The sequence below is a fragment of the Protopterus annectens genome, chromosome 16.part0, assembly GCF_019279795.1.
Source record: "Protopterus annectens isolate FY-2018-M chromosome 16.part0, PAN1.0, whole genome shotgun sequence".
Lineage (NCBI taxonomy): Eukaryota > Metazoa > Chordata > Ceratodontiformes > Protopteridae > Protopterus > Protopterus annectens.
The window spans coordinates 325,102,372-325,120,674 of record NC_056750.1 but is presented as its reverse complement, the minus strand read 5'-3'; the positions used below and the strand labels follow the sequence as shown (position 1 = coordinate 325,120,674).

Sequence of the window (18,303 nt, the reverse complement as noted above, 5' to 3'; positions counted from 1 at the left end):
TATGTATATATAAGCACACACACACCTGTTGTATGTTTTGTCATTGTACATATTTGTTGTATGCTGAAATTTTGAGACAATTTATCAAAGTTGTGCAAATTATGTAATGATTGAATTTCAGAAGATCAATTTTTACATAGTTTAGCAGTTTTCTCTTTCTTCTCTGTTGTGCATTCCTAGAGTTAGCTCATTTAAGTTCAGGAATGTGTGTGTGTGTGGGGGGGGGGGGTCCCCACAAGTAAAATCTGTTTTTTTATTGTAATCACAAATGTAATCTAATGATTTACATTTGCGATTATTTTAGTTCCAGTAATTGAAGTTGCAGTGAATGTCATCACTGATAAGTTTGTTCAGTGTTTTTATTTTTGATCAATCTAATCTATTATTCATTAAATAAACAGACACACACACACACATACACACACACACACACACATATATATATATATATATATATATATATATATATATGTATGTATATATATATATATAATATATCAGTGATATTGCTACCTCGTAAATCTTCCTTTAAAACGTCATAAACTGAAAAGCATGACGTGGACATTGCATAATATGTTTGTACAAAGGAATCATTAACATCACACAATGAATCTCACAATCTAATGTCACTCATATGCTTTGAGATCCATTCTTTAAATTGCCTGTCAGTTTTCCCAATATAAAAAGCTGCACAAGCTTCCGATATGGCAATATATATGATGTTTGGTTTTACAGTCTGCATAAGCACAACAATAATATTTCCTAAAATAAATATGATGCGCAAGTTCATTTTTGGAAGTAAGGTATTTACATGATGAACAAGCCCTGGAAGGGAACATACCAACTCACATATGTTGGATGTCATCTCTGGACTGAAAGGCAAAGCACAAGCACTGTTTTAAAATTTAGATTCTTCTTAAAACAAAAAGAGGGGCGTCTCACCTTCAATGTCCTTGATAGTATTATAAATCATTAAAATCTTCCAATTCTTTTTAATGATGTCACAAATGTATTCAACATTACTGGCATATGGTAGGACCACCCTATGCTTCCTAGTGGTCTCTGTACGATTATTGCTTGGAGGATCTGAGATTATTGATGTGTTAGAAAAAAGTGGTTTGGCTGTATTCTCTCTCTTTCTAATTGTACAATGGCCAGCTCAATGTTTATTTCCCGTTCAAAGTAGCCTCTGTTTTTGAGTCTCTCCTTCATATCAGTCATGGCCACATTGTATTTAACTCCTTCGGTGTGTAATCTAGAAGCCCTGTAAAACTGATTCCTCATTACATTTGAAAACATATGATGGGAATGCATATGCATGTTATTTCTGTGAAGTATTGTAGTCTTGTTGCAGTCTTTCTTGAACAACTCTGTGCATAACACCGCTTTCATCAGCAGAGATCCTAGTATCTAAAAAGTCCATAGTGGATTTCAAAACAGTTAAAGGATGTTCAAGTAGGCGTTTTGTTTTGTAAACAAATTTAGATTTCCCATCTAATGTTTTAAAAATGTTGTTGTTGACTTTCAGAATGTTCCAGTTATTAAGTACTATAGTACTGTACTAGCTACAGTTTGATGTGGAAATGGATAATGAAGCAGTGGTGTAATTCAAGAAATAAGGAAAGAATGAGATTTTGGAAACAGATCCTTATGGAGAATGAGTCATTCCATGTTATATTCATGAAGTAGCAGAAAGTATATTAAAAACTAAGCCAACACGGGAATGAAGAAAGGAGATTCCTCGATAGGGGTGACAGCAATTAGGGGTACAAAGAATGGACAAGAGGTGGTCGGAATTTATTGGAGGAAGCAAGCAAAGGAACCAAGGTATTGGGAACAAATAATTAGAGAAGGAAAGGTAATAGAATGCAAAGAGGCCGCAAAGACATGCAGGCTATTGATTGCTTTCCCTATCAGAGATTGATATCAAGAGTGTAAACAAAGAGAAAGGGATATGGGAATCCAAAATGAAAAACCTGCAATGGTTGAGTTTTTATAGAACAGAAGGTCTCCAAACAGTGCCCATTGTGTGCAGCCTGTACCAAAACAGTAGGGCTGAAACAGAAAACAAAAAGCATAATACAAGCCATCTGTTTTGGATAATGAGTTGTGAAAGACTGTTCATGATTACCCATGAAATTAGTCCCTAAACATTGACATATATTACAAGAAAACAAATAGAAGTCTTAGAAATCAATCACAGGCATATTCCATTTTATTCAGAATGGTAGTATTACAGAAGAGAATGCATAACAAAACTCTGTCTCACAATTAGCCACTTTATTAGAATAGCAAAATTACATTACTGTTTGTGCAAGTAATAGGTGTATGGAATTCCATGTATAACTGTTAATACAGGGACAATTAATTATGAATACCCATCCCGTTACATGAGTTTCTCAAGCTCATGTCCAAGTTTATTGGCCCCATATGAAGAACTGGGAGATCACCAGCAGTGTAAATAAGTTGCTGGAGTCCATGAAATTGTGGTAATAATGTTAAGATACACTCACACTTCAGGGTGTGAGGCAGAGCCAGTGCTAGTGTGATCCTTACTCAAAGTAGTGAGTATGGTAAGCCAGCCTTGTTGTCCTTGGAGCAGTTGTTTTCAGAATATTGATTTCTTCTGTGAGAACTGTAGTGTCCCCATCTCCCTTGAAAGAGGGACTGGTCACACCTGTCTTCAAGCAACCATTCTTGATGGTAATGTTTTTGATAACTTCTGCCCCATCTCTAACCACTGTATTTTTGAGAATGTAGCTTAAGTGCAGCTTGAGCATCATCTCACAGAAATTTGAATGGACCCCTATCAATCTGTGTTCTGTTATTATAGCCATAGCATGGACTGTGTCCTTATTGGTGTGAATACTTACTGACAAGAAGCAAGCAGTCATATTTGGTCCTGGTCCTGATGGATCTCAGCACCCTTCAACACCGTGAGATACAGTAAATCCTGATCAAACATTTAGGATTATGCTGTGGTATTTCCACTGCAGTCTAGTTGTGGAGAGGGATGACTGTAGCAGTGCGCCATTCGGTAGGGACAAAGCCTGACTTCCTGCAGAAACATGTATTGGAATTTAGTTGGTTGTGTATTTGCATGAAAGTGATTATTATTTGAGTACTGTTGAAGTTACCCTTTATGTGCTTAAGGAAATAGTTTTTTTGCACAAGATGAATCTGAAATCTGTAAAGCATCTTTGTATTCCAGGCCCTCTACTAGTAATCAGATACAGTACCATAGTAATGTGGTACATAAATGGGGGGAGGTAAAGATCCTGCCCCCCTCTACAGACTAGCAATAGTAGCCTGTGGACTAGTAACTCATTACAGTCCGACTTTCCAGGCTACTTGCGGAGTGTTATAGCAGACAAAGCTGATCAAGACCTCCGTGAATAGAAGTTGCACCCAAGTGTCTTTCAGGAATTGATCCCATGGTTTGAAATACCTCAAGTAGGTCTGATTACCTTAAGTCATAGCAGACAGCTAAAGAAATTCTGCTCTAGGACTTCTTGCGTAAAGGTCTGTAAAGCCAGATGCATTTTCATTCCCATGTACCGAGATGTTACTGTATGCTTTTCCACCCTTTCCTATGATAGCCAGTGTTCTAAAGATTCTTAAGGGATTTCCATAGATGATGCTGGTCTCCATTTTGGCACAGGCAGTAGTAGGTGTTCTTCATATTTCACTGTTGCAGTCCTGAATTGTGAGCGTTCCTGCCATGGAAGCCCTTGGCTGGCCTGACTACCAGGGAATATATTCCCCTCCTCCTGAAGCCAATGGATGCCCTTTCCTATGCCATTATGCCTGAGTACAAATGGAGTCGGTTGACGTCATGACCTCTGTTCTTTCTTGCCATTGAAGTCCAAAGCAGAGTTGCTAGTCAGTGTGTCAGTCAGTCTGCACAAAAGAGAAAAGACATCTAAAACCAAGTACCCCATTGGACAACTTTTCATGTGCTTTTTGACTAATGTCAGAGAAAGTTAACCGTTTTTGTTGTGGCAAAAGGATACCACATCGGGACTGTCATTCCTTTTGTGTGATTTGTTTGGGGCCTGAACACAATGTTCCTGTCACTTTTGTGCTTGCTTTAATAGCAGAACTGTCAACCATAGGGCTGAGATTCTAGAAAGGATCCTCCATTCTTTGGATGTGCATAGGCGGGAACACTTCACATAATCGAATTACTGAAATCTCGAATTTCATATGGCCGAGACCATATGATCGAGATTTTAGTAAATTGAATGTGTGTAGTGTTTAGAAATAAGACTTTACTTACCTTAATTCATTACGTGCACACAGAGGCAAGTATTGTTGTATGCCTTGTGTGTACGTAATGTTTTATTTGTTTTGCGGTGTTGGCAGGAAGTGAGAAATCTCCGCTTTGCTCAGATACAGCGCAAGACGGGAGGTTTCCCATCTCCCCACTGTAGCGCAATCTTGGAGTTGGTATATTTAAGTAGGGGGGTGTGGGTGGCACAGCCCCCTACATGGGGGGGGGGGTGCAGGGGGGCTTTGCCCCCCTGCAAAAGCGAAGTTTGTGTTTTTTTTTTTTTTGATGGTTTCCCTTCAGAAGTTCGAGTTTCCGAAACTCAAGCTTTTGGTTTCAGTTATTTGCAGTTCGAGATTTTGGAAATTCGATCTTCTGAAGTGAATCCGCATAGGCACATCCAAAGAATGTACAGAACCAAGAATGTCAGGAAAGCAGACCAAATTTTGTGGCCTTTGCCACTAACTTGAAGGGGAACCCGGTTTCAAAACAATTTCCAAATAGCTCTCCAACTGTATTTCCTTTTGCTACAGCCATCATGGTAAGAAATCTCCTGATGCTGTAAGGACGCATTCCACTAGGGCTACTGCTGCCTCTACTACCTTTCTTAAAGTGGTGGTCATCATGGATATTTTGGAAGCAGATACTAGGCCCTCAGGTCATACCTTCACCAAACATTACCATTGTTGCTCGCCAGGTAAGGAAGAAACAGGATAACATTGTGGGTTCTTGTCCAAGCAGGTTTATTGCATACAAAATACATCATAAACGAAGTTAAGTAACTTTAACTTATAAACAAACTAGCTATCATGCACATAGATATTAACACTCTGGCTGCACCTTCAAAATAGCACTGAAGACAACACATGCTTGGAATTTATATACACAGACACACAGACTTAGAAAAGCTTCTTAAAGGTGCGGCACACCTGGTATTCGACATCCTCCTTCTTTGAGAAATGAGTCGGTCATTATCACTGGAAATAATAAATATGCAATTTATACAAGAATAATTGTCATCATGTAATTATACAAAGCTAGGTACATGTAAAAAAACTATACAAAGCTAGGTACATATAAAACACTGTACAAAGCTAGGTACATAAAAAAAAACTATGTCCACGTTGCTGTGTATTTCACACTGGGCTTTGAGATGCTACTATATTGTGTGACATAAATTTTGGGATCCTGTTTGGCAACTGGAATTGTCTCTGCTGACTGTTCAATCTTAGGATACTTGGGGGCTATCTGCCGTAACAGTTTCAGCAGACAAGACATGTTATGGGACAGGAATATCATCTGGATTGCTCTGAGAGTTGGTCTTTATCATAGGAACAATGCTGTCGGTTCTGCTAGAGGAAGATGATGTCTGTGATTTCTCCTGTACTCCACACCCTCAGATTTAACAAAATAGGATCTCGGCTCTGCACACGTACTCGTTACTTGACCAATCCGATCGAACCCTTTCACTGTTTGTATCTTCACCATCTCTCCTTTCAACGGATGAAGAAATCTGCTCGATTTGTCATAGCTGGACTTTTGAAAGAATGCTTTTTAAATAGCTGAGCTCTAATGGCTTTGTTGTGTTTAGCTTTAGGACTCAGTAAACTAGAACTGGCAAGCAATGTTGTTCTGGTTTGCCTGGATAGAAGTCTCTGAGAAGGTGATCCAAGTATATCATCACGGGGTATGTTTCTGAGATTGAGTAAATTTAAAAAAAATTGGTGGTATGCTTTGACTTCTCAAATAATTGCTTTGCACTCTGTACTGCACATTCAGCAAGTCCATTTGATTGTGGATACTCTGGACTACTAGTAACATGTACGAAGTCCCACTCTCTTGCAAATTTCTGAAACAATTGACTGGTAAATTGGGTACCATTGTCAAGAGAGTAATTTCTGTGGACTGCCATGGACTGAGAAATGGCATTTCAACTTGGTAATGACTGTAGTAGAAGTTCGATTAGGTAGGAAAATCAATCTCAAACCAATTCAAATAAGAGTCTGCCAGTACTAAGTAATGTTGTTTGTTCCACTCGAATGTCAGAAAATACTATTGACCAAGGTAGTTCAGGGATTTGACTCAGCTGAAGTGGCTCTTTTTGCAAATGCGGTTTAGTACAATTACACACTGAACTGAAAGAAAGTACTGTATCAATGTCTTTCACTAGAAAAGTCCAAAACATGAGTCCTTTTGTCCTTCTCTTAGTAGATTCAGAACCTGGGTGACCACAATGCAAAATCTGGATATACTCTTGTAAGGAAGCAGGAACAACAATTTTTGTACCTTTGATGCCATCTTCCATCAACAACTAATCTCTGTAAGGAAAGTAAGGTTGCACATCGGGTGGTCTCTAGATTGTATCGACAGCCATCCAACACTGTTGTAGTGATTGAGCTTTTGCAAAACTGAATCAGTCATTGTATGATCTCGTAGCTCATCAAGTCTTGTGGTAGAAAATTACGCACTTCCATGACATCAAAGTCAAAATTCTCTGAGTCAAGCTGTTCCATTGTATTTCTGGGTGATCTGGATAAGGTATCAGACAGATTAAGAAGTTTGCCTTTCGTATAGACCATTTTGAAGTTGTACTTTTGCAGTTTGAGCATCATTCTTTGTAATCTCGCTGCAGCTGAATGTATAGACTTCTTTAAAATAGTAACCAAAGGTTGATGTTCAGTTTCAATCTGGATATCTCAACCATATATATAATCATGAAACGTGGAACATGCAAACAGTATTGCCAAAAGTTCCTTCTCAATTTGAGCATACTGCATCTCAGTCTGGGTAGGTGTTCTAGATGCGTAGGCTACTGGTCTGCCTTCTTGAATAACTGTACTTAAACCAAATTTTGAAGCATCGCAGGAACTGGTTTGTGACATCATAGTATCTTAATGTTGGTGAGGTAGCAATTTTCTGCTTAAGAACTTCAAATGATTTCTGGTGCTGTTCTAGCCATGACCATCTAACGTTTTTGTGTGAGCTCTCTCAAAGGCACTGTTAATTCACTGTAGCCTGGTATAAACTTGCCTATATAGTTGAGCATACCAAGAAAATGTTGTAGAGGTTGCACATTATCTGGTGCTGGCATTTCAAGAATGGCTGCTTGCTTGGACGGGTCTGGTCTTAAGCCAATACTTTTAACTAAATGACCTACATATGTAACTTCTGGTAGTCTGAATTTGCACTTCAGAGGATTAAGCTTTAAGTTCACTTCACATGCTCTGTCTAGAACTCTCTTAAGATTTCTGTCATGCTCTGCCCCACCATTGCCTCCGACCAATAAATCATCTACTATTATGGCACAAGGATAACCCGAAACAATTTGCTCCATTGCACGCTGAAAGATTCACTTGCAGAATTTATTCCAAATGGCATCTTGAGGAGTCTATATCTTCCAAATGGGGTACTGAATGTAGTCAGTAGTGAAGATTTGCGATCAAGCATCACTTGCCAAAATGAAATGCATCCAAGACCGAAAAAAACAGTGGCATTCGGTATCAGGGCTGCAATGACTTCAACTGTACACACAGGATGTTGCTGTCTCTTCAATGCTTTGTTCAGATCTCTTGGTTCAATGCATATTCTGATTTCATGTGAGCCTTTTTTATGAGCTACCATGGACGACACCCATTCGGTAGGTTCTGTAACTGGGCAAATTACACCTTGTTGCAACATTTTATCCAACTGAGCTTTGACTTTATGCTGCATAGCTATGGGAACTCTTCTTGCTGGTCTGACCACTGGACTGATCTCTGGGTCTAGTTTCATAGACTATACCACTGGGAATTTGCCCAACTTTTCATCGTAAACAGCATACTCTGAAAAAAATAGTGTTAGTAAAGCTGGAACTGGGATGTGCTTATTTGATGAACTTCTTTGATAAAAGAAAGCAGATTCATTCTCAAACTGTCCCTGAGACCCAGTAATGACTGCACAGATCTTCGAACCACATAGAATAAAAGGCTATAACAGTTCTTGGCCACATAACATGAAAGCACTACTGAGCCTTCAGTTTGAATTTCTTCACCTCCATAAGCAGCAAGTTTCACACAACTAGTCACATTTAGTTGTTCACCAGCTCTGACCATTGCAAAAGTATCTGCAGACATAACATTAGACTTTGAACCAGTGTCTACTTTGATCTTGGTGGAGTTACCATTGAGCCGAACAGTAAAAGGGTCTTCATTTCTTGCCAGTAAATCTAATGCATCAATCTTTTCACCAATCAGTGACATACCATCTGCATAGAAAGCGACTGTTGCAGGTTTACTTGGTCAACTTGCTTTTTTGAGTGACCCTTCTTTGTAACTGTGCTGGGTCTACTTGATTTGCAAAATCTTTGAAAATGGTTCCATTTCTTACATTTGTGGCATTGCTGACCAAATGCCATGCACTATTCTTTTCTGGACTCATGGGTGGCACCACAATTGCGACAGTTAATAGTAAAGCTAGATTTGGGTTTTGCTGATTCACCTCTATACTGTACTGAGCAGTATCTGCACTGGATAGCCTTGGTTCTGCACTGCACATGCTCCTTTAACTGAACTGGTCTTGGTATTTGCTAGAAGACTGAGTTTTACCTGGAAGTCCTACAGGAGCTGCTGCTGTCATGTGCTTAGGCCTGATTCTCCTGCCACATGTTGCATTCTGTCTACATTAGCTTTGGAGGCTGTTGAAACCATGCTGTTATCACTAGCAAGCATACTTGTGTACCTTTCTGTAACTTCATGAATCTGACAAATCTCAATGGCTTTGCTCAGCGTCAAGTCAATGTTACAAAAGCAAAATCTTTCTCACAGCAGCATTATTAATACCACACATGAGTCTGTCCTTTATTAACTCATCTTTTAAATCACCAAACTGACACATTTTAGCTTTGTTTCTTAGGTCAGTAATGTAAGCTGCAAAAGTTTCCCCTTGCTTTTGATCTTTCATGTAAAACAAATGTCTCTGTAATGTAACATTAGCCTAGGGGGTTACACATTTCTCTGAATTTGCACTTCAGACACTCTGGGTCTTCCCTTGATTCAGCATGCACAACAGTACGTGTTTCTCCTTCACCTTCATACACTGCTGGTGCATAAACAAATGAGTGCTGATTTCAGTGGCCTCTGACCCTGCTATGTTTAGTAAAATAAATGCCCTGGTGTGTGCATATTTATCAGAATAAGTTGCTTGTGTAAATATATCATACTCTTGCTCAAATATTCTCCAATTCTTTGCAATATTCTGATCAAATGCAAGTGGTTGTGGCTTGCATAATCCATCTGCCTTATTAACATATCTTAGTGAAGCCTCTTTCAAATATACACAAACACACAGACTTGTACACACAAATACACATGAGCTTGAAATTTATGCCAGTACTTGCAAATAGCTCGATAATCCTCTGTATAACTGAACGCTATGAAATAAGTCTCCTGGGCACTGTAATACTCTGAAATCACGTTACTGTAAAAGTCACTTGTCTTGAAATTATTTTGCTGTATGAGCCATTTATCTTGAAATTATTTGACTGTAAAAGTAATTTGTCATTATAATAAACATTTCAAATAACTGCAGAAACGTTTTGAAGCAACTGTATTGTATGAATAAACTATTTTGAAGTAATTGCAATTTGCGATTAAATTGTTTCAAAGTAATTATACTTTGTGAATGAACTGGGCAGGAGAAGCTCAGAGTGAGAATACTATGAAATAACTGCACTTTGTGAATAATAGTATATAGCACACTGAAATTTCCCAAAATGGCTGCACAACACTACAACCTGTGAGAGATGCACTTACATAGCCAAAATGGAAGCAAAGCTCTCTCCACCCAAGATTGTGCTAAATAGTCAAGAGGAGAAGGTTAACACCCACACTACACCTCAAGCAACACACAGCCCTTCTAAACCCGCACCACCAACACCCACATATAGCAACACTAAATCCACATATGCAGAGGCCCTTAACTGTAACCTGCCCAAGCAACAAAGACCTCTGAAGCTGAAACGCAAACAAACACCAATCACAACCAATGTGTCACATAGTTCACAACACCAGTGTGCCACCCAGCAACAGCCCCTAAGGCAAGACAATGTACCTAACACTTTAGTCATAGGTGACTCTATAGTCCAGCACACTGATGTCCCTCTCACCAGGTTGAATAAGGAGAAAATTACAGTCAGCTGCCTGTCTGGTGCCAGGATCCGCCACATAACGCATGCACTCAAGTCACTCCACAACAAGTATAAATATGACTCTGTCATTGTCCATGTTGGAGTGAATGACTTGAGACGTACCTCCCTGGACTACATGAAGAGACATGGAAGAGCTCTCGGATCATGTGGCCCAGGCAGGTATGACCCTAGCCCTGAGTAGCATCCTGCCTTCGCCCAGAATGATACCACAATATAAGGATAAAATGATTGACTTCAACAATTGGCTTAGCTTATGGTGTCATTCAAAGGGGATCCAGTATCTGTCTGCCTGGGATGACATGATTGACAGACCACGATGCTTTGCCAGAGATGGTCTGCACCTGTTGCCCCTGGGATTCAGGTTACTGGCTAAGGCTCTTGCCACCCCTATAGTGCCTTTTTTAGGCAAACTTCAAAGGACAAAACCACCACCATAACAGGTACAAGCATGCAAAATCAGAAGGTAATGCTACTCAATGCTAGAAGTCTAAACCTCAAAATGCACTCTCTCGAGGCACTCCTAAAAATGGAGAACATCGATATCTGTGCAGTAACTGAGACCTGGTTCAAGGCTCCAGAGAGCACCCCTGCAATACCAGGCTACAACTCTTACCACACTTTTCGCCACCAAACCAGGACCGAAACACTAAAGGTGGAGGAGTGTCAATATTCACCAAGGATATTCACACCACCAGGCTAGTTGGCCAACACAATGTGTCTGAAATTCTCCAAGTGCAACTAACACTAGGTAAGACTGCAATCCAAGTTGTAGCTTGCTACAGATCCCCCACCATACCCCAAGATTCTCACTACACCTTTTTAAACATACTGGAAAATATTAAGATAGAACCAAACACCCTAATACTGGGTGATTTTAACTACCCTGCCATTAACTGGGAAAACTACCCATGTCCCAACACCTTTGCGCAACAGTTCTTGGAATTCATAAATTCCAACGCCCTGGATCAACTAATCCATAGTCCCACCAGGGGCTCCAATATCCTAGACCTGGTCATTACCAACATGGCAAATCAATGCTCCATACCTATGGTCACCCCCTCGTTAGTCAGGTCTGACCATAAGCTAATCACCCTTAACATCCACATCCCACCCCCCAGTAAAGAAGCCACCATAAAAAACTTCTCCAAAGCCAACTTCATGCTACTCAAGTCAGAAGTGACAAACTTCATGACACCCATGCAGACGGGAACTGAAAGTTCAACTGCTGAATCCTACACTAAGGCACTGTACGAGCACATCCACTCATGCATGAATCGTGCCATCCCAAATAGAACCAAAATGCTCTCATCCAAAAAAAAGGAAGCCAATCTGGTGGTCCCCTGCCATAAACAAACTTTACAACAAAAGGAAGAAACTTTGCAGAAAAGAGGAAAATCCCAGGATGCAAAAACTCCTTACTAGCCTCAGTAAGAAACTGAGATGCCTCATAAAATCCTCCAAAGCTAGTTATGAAAATAAAATTGCCAAAGATTCCAAAGACAACCACAAAGCATTCTATAACTATGTCAAGAATCTAATGGCAATGCTCAGATCTGATCTGAGCTAAAACAGAATGGCAATAAATATACTGATCCAAAGGATATTGCCAATATCCTGGCAGATCGATTCAGTGCCAACTTCCCCCCCCCTCTCACCCCTAAATGGCCCATCTCAATACCGAAGATTGCCAACTTCAAGTACTAACGGCCTCACAGGTACAAAACGCACTCTCTAAAGCCAAGAATACAGCATCCATGGGACCAGATGACATCCCGGGCTGTGTACTACATGAACTACAATATGAACTGGCACCTCACCTAAGTGTCATGTTTAATCATAGCCTCACCTCAGGTTTTGTGCCCACTGAGTGGCGCAGAGCTACAGTTATCCCAATCCACAAGGGGGGATCCACCTTGGATCCCGGAAACTACCGTCCCATCAGTCTGACAAGACTTATCTGCAAGGCCATGGAGCGTATTATCATGGAACTTATAAACAAAGACACTGGCAACCTTCAAACACTGGACCCCACCCAGTTTGGGTTTGTGAAGGGCCGATCTTGTCTCCTGAACCTGATTGACGACTTTGAATCAGTCTCCAGAGCCATGGACAAGGGTAAGGTGGTCCACACAGCCTATCTAGACCTTGCCAAGGCCTTTGACACCATTCCCCACTCTGGAATCATAGATAAACTTACTAAGTTGGGTATTAATCCCTATGTCACCCAATGGGTTGCTAAATGGCTTACTGATAGAACCCACACTGTAAAAGTAGCCGACTCCAAATCCAGCTCCAGACAAGTGACAAGTGGAGTACCTCAGGGTTCAGTCCTAGGGCCGCTCTTGTTTGGCATCTACTTCTCTGAAGTACAGGTCAGCACTAAGGGACTCTGGCTAACAAAGTTTGCATATGACTGCAAACTGGGAGCCATTATTGAATCCCCAAATGATGTGGATACTCTACAAAAGGGCCTTACAGAAACAGATGCTTGGTGCCAGAGCCATGGGCTCAAGCTCAATGCCAAGAAATGTATTGTTATCCCCTTTGGGAAAAAACATATATCCATGAATTACCATATAGGTGGCAGTGCACTAAACACAGAAAGTGTGATAAGAGACTTAGGGACACAGGTGGACAGTGGTCTCACCTTCGATAACCACATCGCCACAACAGTCAGGAAATCCTTCTATGTGACACACCTCATCACGAAGGGCTTTTCATCCAGAAAAAAGGAGGTCATTGTCCCACTGTACTCATCCCTCATTAGACCCATTATAGAATACAACGCCCCATTTGGTATGTACCTCTCAAGACATCTGCAACAACTGGAAAGGCCTCAGAAATACCTCACTAAAAGAATCACAGGCCTAAAGCAGATGCCCCACGCTGACCGCCTTTAAAACTCCAGCTATACTCTGCCGCATATCGACTACACAGAGACGATCTCTGCTTAACATACAAGACCATGTCAAACCCAGAGCTGTTGGACATGCTACACTTAAAGAAATCCCAATACCTCTGTGTTACACGCTCCACGTATCTATACCTTGTCATCACAATAAACAAAACATGCTGGAGGGATAGGTTCCTGACCCAGAGACTCCCCAGACTCTGGAATAGATTGCCCATACATGTCAAGCAGAGTGCCTCTTTGGACCTCTTCAAGAGGAACCTTGACGATTGGATGGGAGAAAGGAAATTCACCCCAGGGATCACGTCAGTCGCCCTGCTAGACAGGGGTCCAGGAAAGTAAATAATGTGGGAAGAAATAGCCAGGGAATTGTTATGGCTAGGCTTGTATAGGCCCTAGGGCTGATAGCCTAGTACCAACCTATGAACCTTTGCCAAATACACTATACAGTGAAAGAAACACTGTAATGGCAGCACTCTGCAAATAGACACATCCATGCACAAGAAGCTTTTCGAAATGGCTGTATTTGACTGCACTTCACAAAATAGTTACACTTTGCACACGACAAACTCTTTGGAGTAAATGCACAGTAATAAACACACACTGTAAGTACCTTAACACACTTTGAGATACGTTGAATAACTCTTTTTATGCTATTCAAGGTTTCAATCAATGCAAAGTAGTAAGTTATGCCAAAACACATGCTCATTGTGCCCTTTTCTGCCCCTTCTGTTATATTTAGTTTGCTCATTTAATCTCATTTCATGCCCATTATACTTTCCTGTGCTTAACTCTAGACATGCTTGTTTTACTTTAACCATGCTTTTTTATCAAATAACCTTGTTTCAAACATTTTGTTTGATTAATGAGTTTTTTATGCTTCTCTTTTTAATAAAGATTGTTGCTATTCATTTGCTTAACAATACGTTTTGTGCCCTTGTAATGCTCCATTTTATCTCTTTTAATAAATAATTCTTTCGTGCATATTCTCCTTACCTTTTGCTTGTTTCTAGCCCCTTTTTTTGCTCTCAGTTCACTTAGTTTGCCTTTGCCGTTACCTCTGCACCTCGTGCTGAAATCTTCACAATCCCGTTCTGACACTATGTCGCTTGCTAGATCAGGAAGAAACAGGCGAACGATTTAGGCTCTTGTTCAAGCAGCTTTATTATATACAAACACATCATAAACCAAGTTAAGTAACTTTAACTTATAAACAAACTAGCTATCATGCACATAGATGTTAACACACTGACTGTACCTTCAAAATGACACTGAAGATGCAATGCTTGGAATTTATATGCACACACAGACTTAGAAAAGCTTCTTAAAGGTACAGAGCACCTGTTCTGCAACCATCTTCCTACTTTTTCCAGGGCACGTTTTTCCACTGCCATTTTGCAGGGCATCCTTTCAAGTCCTTAAACTTTCCATTCACCCTCCTTTTCAGCCTTGGGAATCATCCCACAAGTCAGGACTGCAACAGTGAACATGAGCATTGTACAGTTGTGTACACTTAACATAAATGGAGATGCTTGAGTATGTTCACTGTTGCAGTATTCTTTCCTTCCCTTCACCGTCTGTTAGGGTGGCCCCCTTTCTCCTTCACACTTATTCTGAAATACAGGCTCACAGACTCTTGACCATGGGGATTTACTGGGGGACTCCTTCTTGTTGGAGGCAAGAAAGTACCAATGTCATGGTGTCTGCTGACTCCCTTTATACTCGGGCATAGTGATGCCAGACAAGGCCTCCACGGCTTCAGGAGGTGGGTGACGTATTCTCTGGTAGATGGGCCTGCCAAGGGCTTCCACAGCAGGAAGTCCCACAAGTCAGGACTACAACGAGTACACTCGAACATCTACATTTATGGTAAGTGTACATAGCTGTACTTTCTCGCTTTTCATAATGGAAAAGGGCAGATGTTCTTCATCTCACATTGCTGCAGTCCTTAAACTTGGGTAGTCCGCTGTCCTCGGTCGGCCCGAATATCAAAGTATAAGGCTGACGTCGGTCAAGGCGCATTTGACTGACATCAGGACGTCAGGGTACAAATGCGCATGACCGACGTCATATCCTCAGTCTTTTTTGCCGCATGGTCCGATGCAGAAGCAGCATTGCAAGTGCCGGTTGGCGTTCTGAGATTTTTCGATTTCGAAGTTTCAGACCGAGTTCAAAGTTGGCTAAGTACCCCGTTAGGGAATATTTTAGTTTTTTCTTGCCTCAGTCTTTTACCGGATGTCAGAAAAAGTTAATAATTGCATTTCTTGTGGGAAACAGATACCGCATAGAGATTATCATACTTTGTGTATTCCTTGCTTAGGGCCTGAGCACGACGTTGTTGGCTGTCGCTCTTGTGCTAGATTTAATAAACGCACTATAAAGAGAAGGTTGGATTGTGCAAGGTTAGTCTTTGGGAAGCGGTGCAATTATAAAATGCCGTCGGATGCTCCGGCCCGCTTCTTCAAGAAGCGCAAGGACAAAGCAGTTAAGCCTAGGCTAGAAGAACCGCCTGTACCGGACGCCAGTTCTTTAGAGGTGTCGGTGGAGCCGGTGGCTCCACCGGAGGTTTCTTTGTGTTCCCAGGGTGAGACTTTATTATTGCAAGATGTGGCCTCTCAGGAGGCAAGTCAGGCTGAGGGGCTTCTCAGGTTACTATACTCCCTCCCTTCCCAGGGTGGCTAGGCCCTCTCCTTCTTTTCAAAGGCTTCTCCCAGGGGCAGGCCAGGTTTGGCTTCAGTTGGTGTTACCCCTAGCTCTTCAGGAACTGTGCCCAAGAAGCATATGCTTAAAATGGCAGAAGATTTGATTACTTTGATTAGGGGTTCTATGCCCCTCCTGATAAGAGACCTAGGATGGAGCCTGAGCTGGGGGTTTTGAGCAGGCTTCAGATGTTTCAGAGTCTTCGGCTGAAGATTTGCAGGAGTACTCTCCTTATTCTGATTCTGATGTGGATGATTCTACTCCTTCTGCTTCTCCTCCTGAGGATTTTTCTTTTCAGAAACTCTTCATTCCATGAGGGAGCATTTTAAGTGGGAAGGTCAGGACTTCTCTGATTCCAGGAAAAGGCTTAGGGAATTTTTTTTTTACCCCAGCATAGGCCTTTGGCTATACCTCCTGTTTTGGATGTAGTGGAAGATGTTTTTCAGAGGCTTCTCTTAATCCTGATTCTTTGCCTCCTGCTCCTGTTAAGCCGGATAGGTATTACAGGGTGCCTGAAGCTCATAAGTATCTTTTTAAGAGTCCTAGGGCAGACCCAGAAACTGTTAGCCAGGGGCCTAAAGGTGTTAAGGCTTCTGTTGTAAAGAATCCGGTTCCTGCAGACAAAGAGGCTAGGGCCTTGGATAGATGGGGAAAGAAAGTTTATACTTCTTCCACTCTTGCTATGAGGGCTTTGAATTGCCAGTTTCACATGTTGAAATACCAAAACTATCTCCTTTCACAATTGAAGTCTAAGGTTGATGCTCTGGCAGTAGGTATTGATTGTAAAGAGTTGCAGGATTTGGTACATGTTTCTGAACAGGTGGGTAAGCATTCTTTGCAATGTGGTTTTGATGCTGTACAGGCCTCGTCTAGGGTGGCTGCCACTGGGTCAGTTCTTCGCAGGCACGCCTGGCTAAGGGATCAAAATTTGTCTGAACATGTTAAAACAAGGATTTTAGATGCTCCTTTACAATCTGACGTGTTGTTTGGTCCTCCTGTTGAGGCAGTTTTAAAGAAAATGGAAGACAAGGCTAAGTCTATGCAGACTGTTAAAGATTTTTTGCAGGTCCAGCCTCCAAAGTTTAGTAGAAATTGGCCTACTAAGGGGTGGACGTATCCTTCTTATGATTCCCAGTCTAGGGGTAGATCTAGACGTGGTAGGGGCAGAGCTCAGGGCTCTTTCAGGCCTAGAACAGGAGTTCTCCTGCACAGTCTTGGTGAGGGCAGGGGTCAGTCCTTTCGTAAACAGACCCAATGACCTACCTTTTCAGCTGCCAGAGCCTTCTCGTCTGGCAGCACCTTTGGGAGGAAGGTTGGCTCTTTTCAAAGAAAATTGGAGTTTAATTACCCAAGACAGATGGGTGTTGGATATCATACATCACGGCTACAGGTTTTATTTCCATACCTTGCCTCCTTTCAAAGGCATGCCAGACGTTCCTCCTCAACAAAGAATAGAGGCTCACAAGCAAGTTTCTCTGTTACTCCAAATAGGGGCCATACAGCCGGTCCCTATGCCAGAAGTGGGCCTAGGATTTTATTCTCGCCTGTTCCTAGTACCAAAGAAGGGGAACACGTGGAGACCAATTTTGGATTTATCTACCCTCAACACTTATCTGGACATTCCCAAGTTCAAAATGTTGACGTTACAGCAGCTTTTACCTCTGCTGGGCAAAGATCATTGGATGGTAACTTTGGATCTCAAGGAGGCTTACCTTCATGTTCCTATCAGACTAAGTTGCAGGAAGTATCTGCGTTTTCGAGCTGGGACTTCTCACTATCAGTTCTCTGCATTGCCCTTTGGCTTATCTACTGCGCCCAGAGTATTCACGAAAGTTCTGGCTCCAGTGATAGCTTTCTTCAGGCTAAAAGGAATACAAATTTATCCTTATTTGGACGACTGCCTGATTCTGGCTCAAGGAAGGGAAGAGCTTCTTCATCATTTGGAATATGTGATAGCAGTGCTAAGATGCCTGGGGTATTCTGTGAACGAAATAAAGTCCAGTCTAGTACCCTCTCAGGACATGTGCTTTCTGGGTGTGAGACTGAATACAGCATCCCAGATGGCCTTTTTAACCCCGGACAAACAAAAGAGTCTATCCCTTTACTTCAATCAGCTATCTCATCAGTCCGGGCTGACTGCAAGGACAGTCCTTCAAGCTTTAGGGTTCATGGCATCTTGTATTCTGGTGCTTCCCAATGCCAAACTGCATATGAGGAAGCTGCAATGGTATCTCAAAA

The 18,303-nt window shown here is 41.5% G+C and overlaps 1 protein-coding gene across 2 annotated transcripts in view; it reads left to right on the top strand.

The window, feature by feature from the left end:
- The window catches only part of LOC122790285 (LIM/homeobox protein Lhx3), a 1,376,718-nt gene that overhangs the window by 553,811 nt on the left and 804,604 nt on the right, over positions 1-18,303 (top strand). The gene's annotated exons all lie outside the window — the stretch shown is intronic.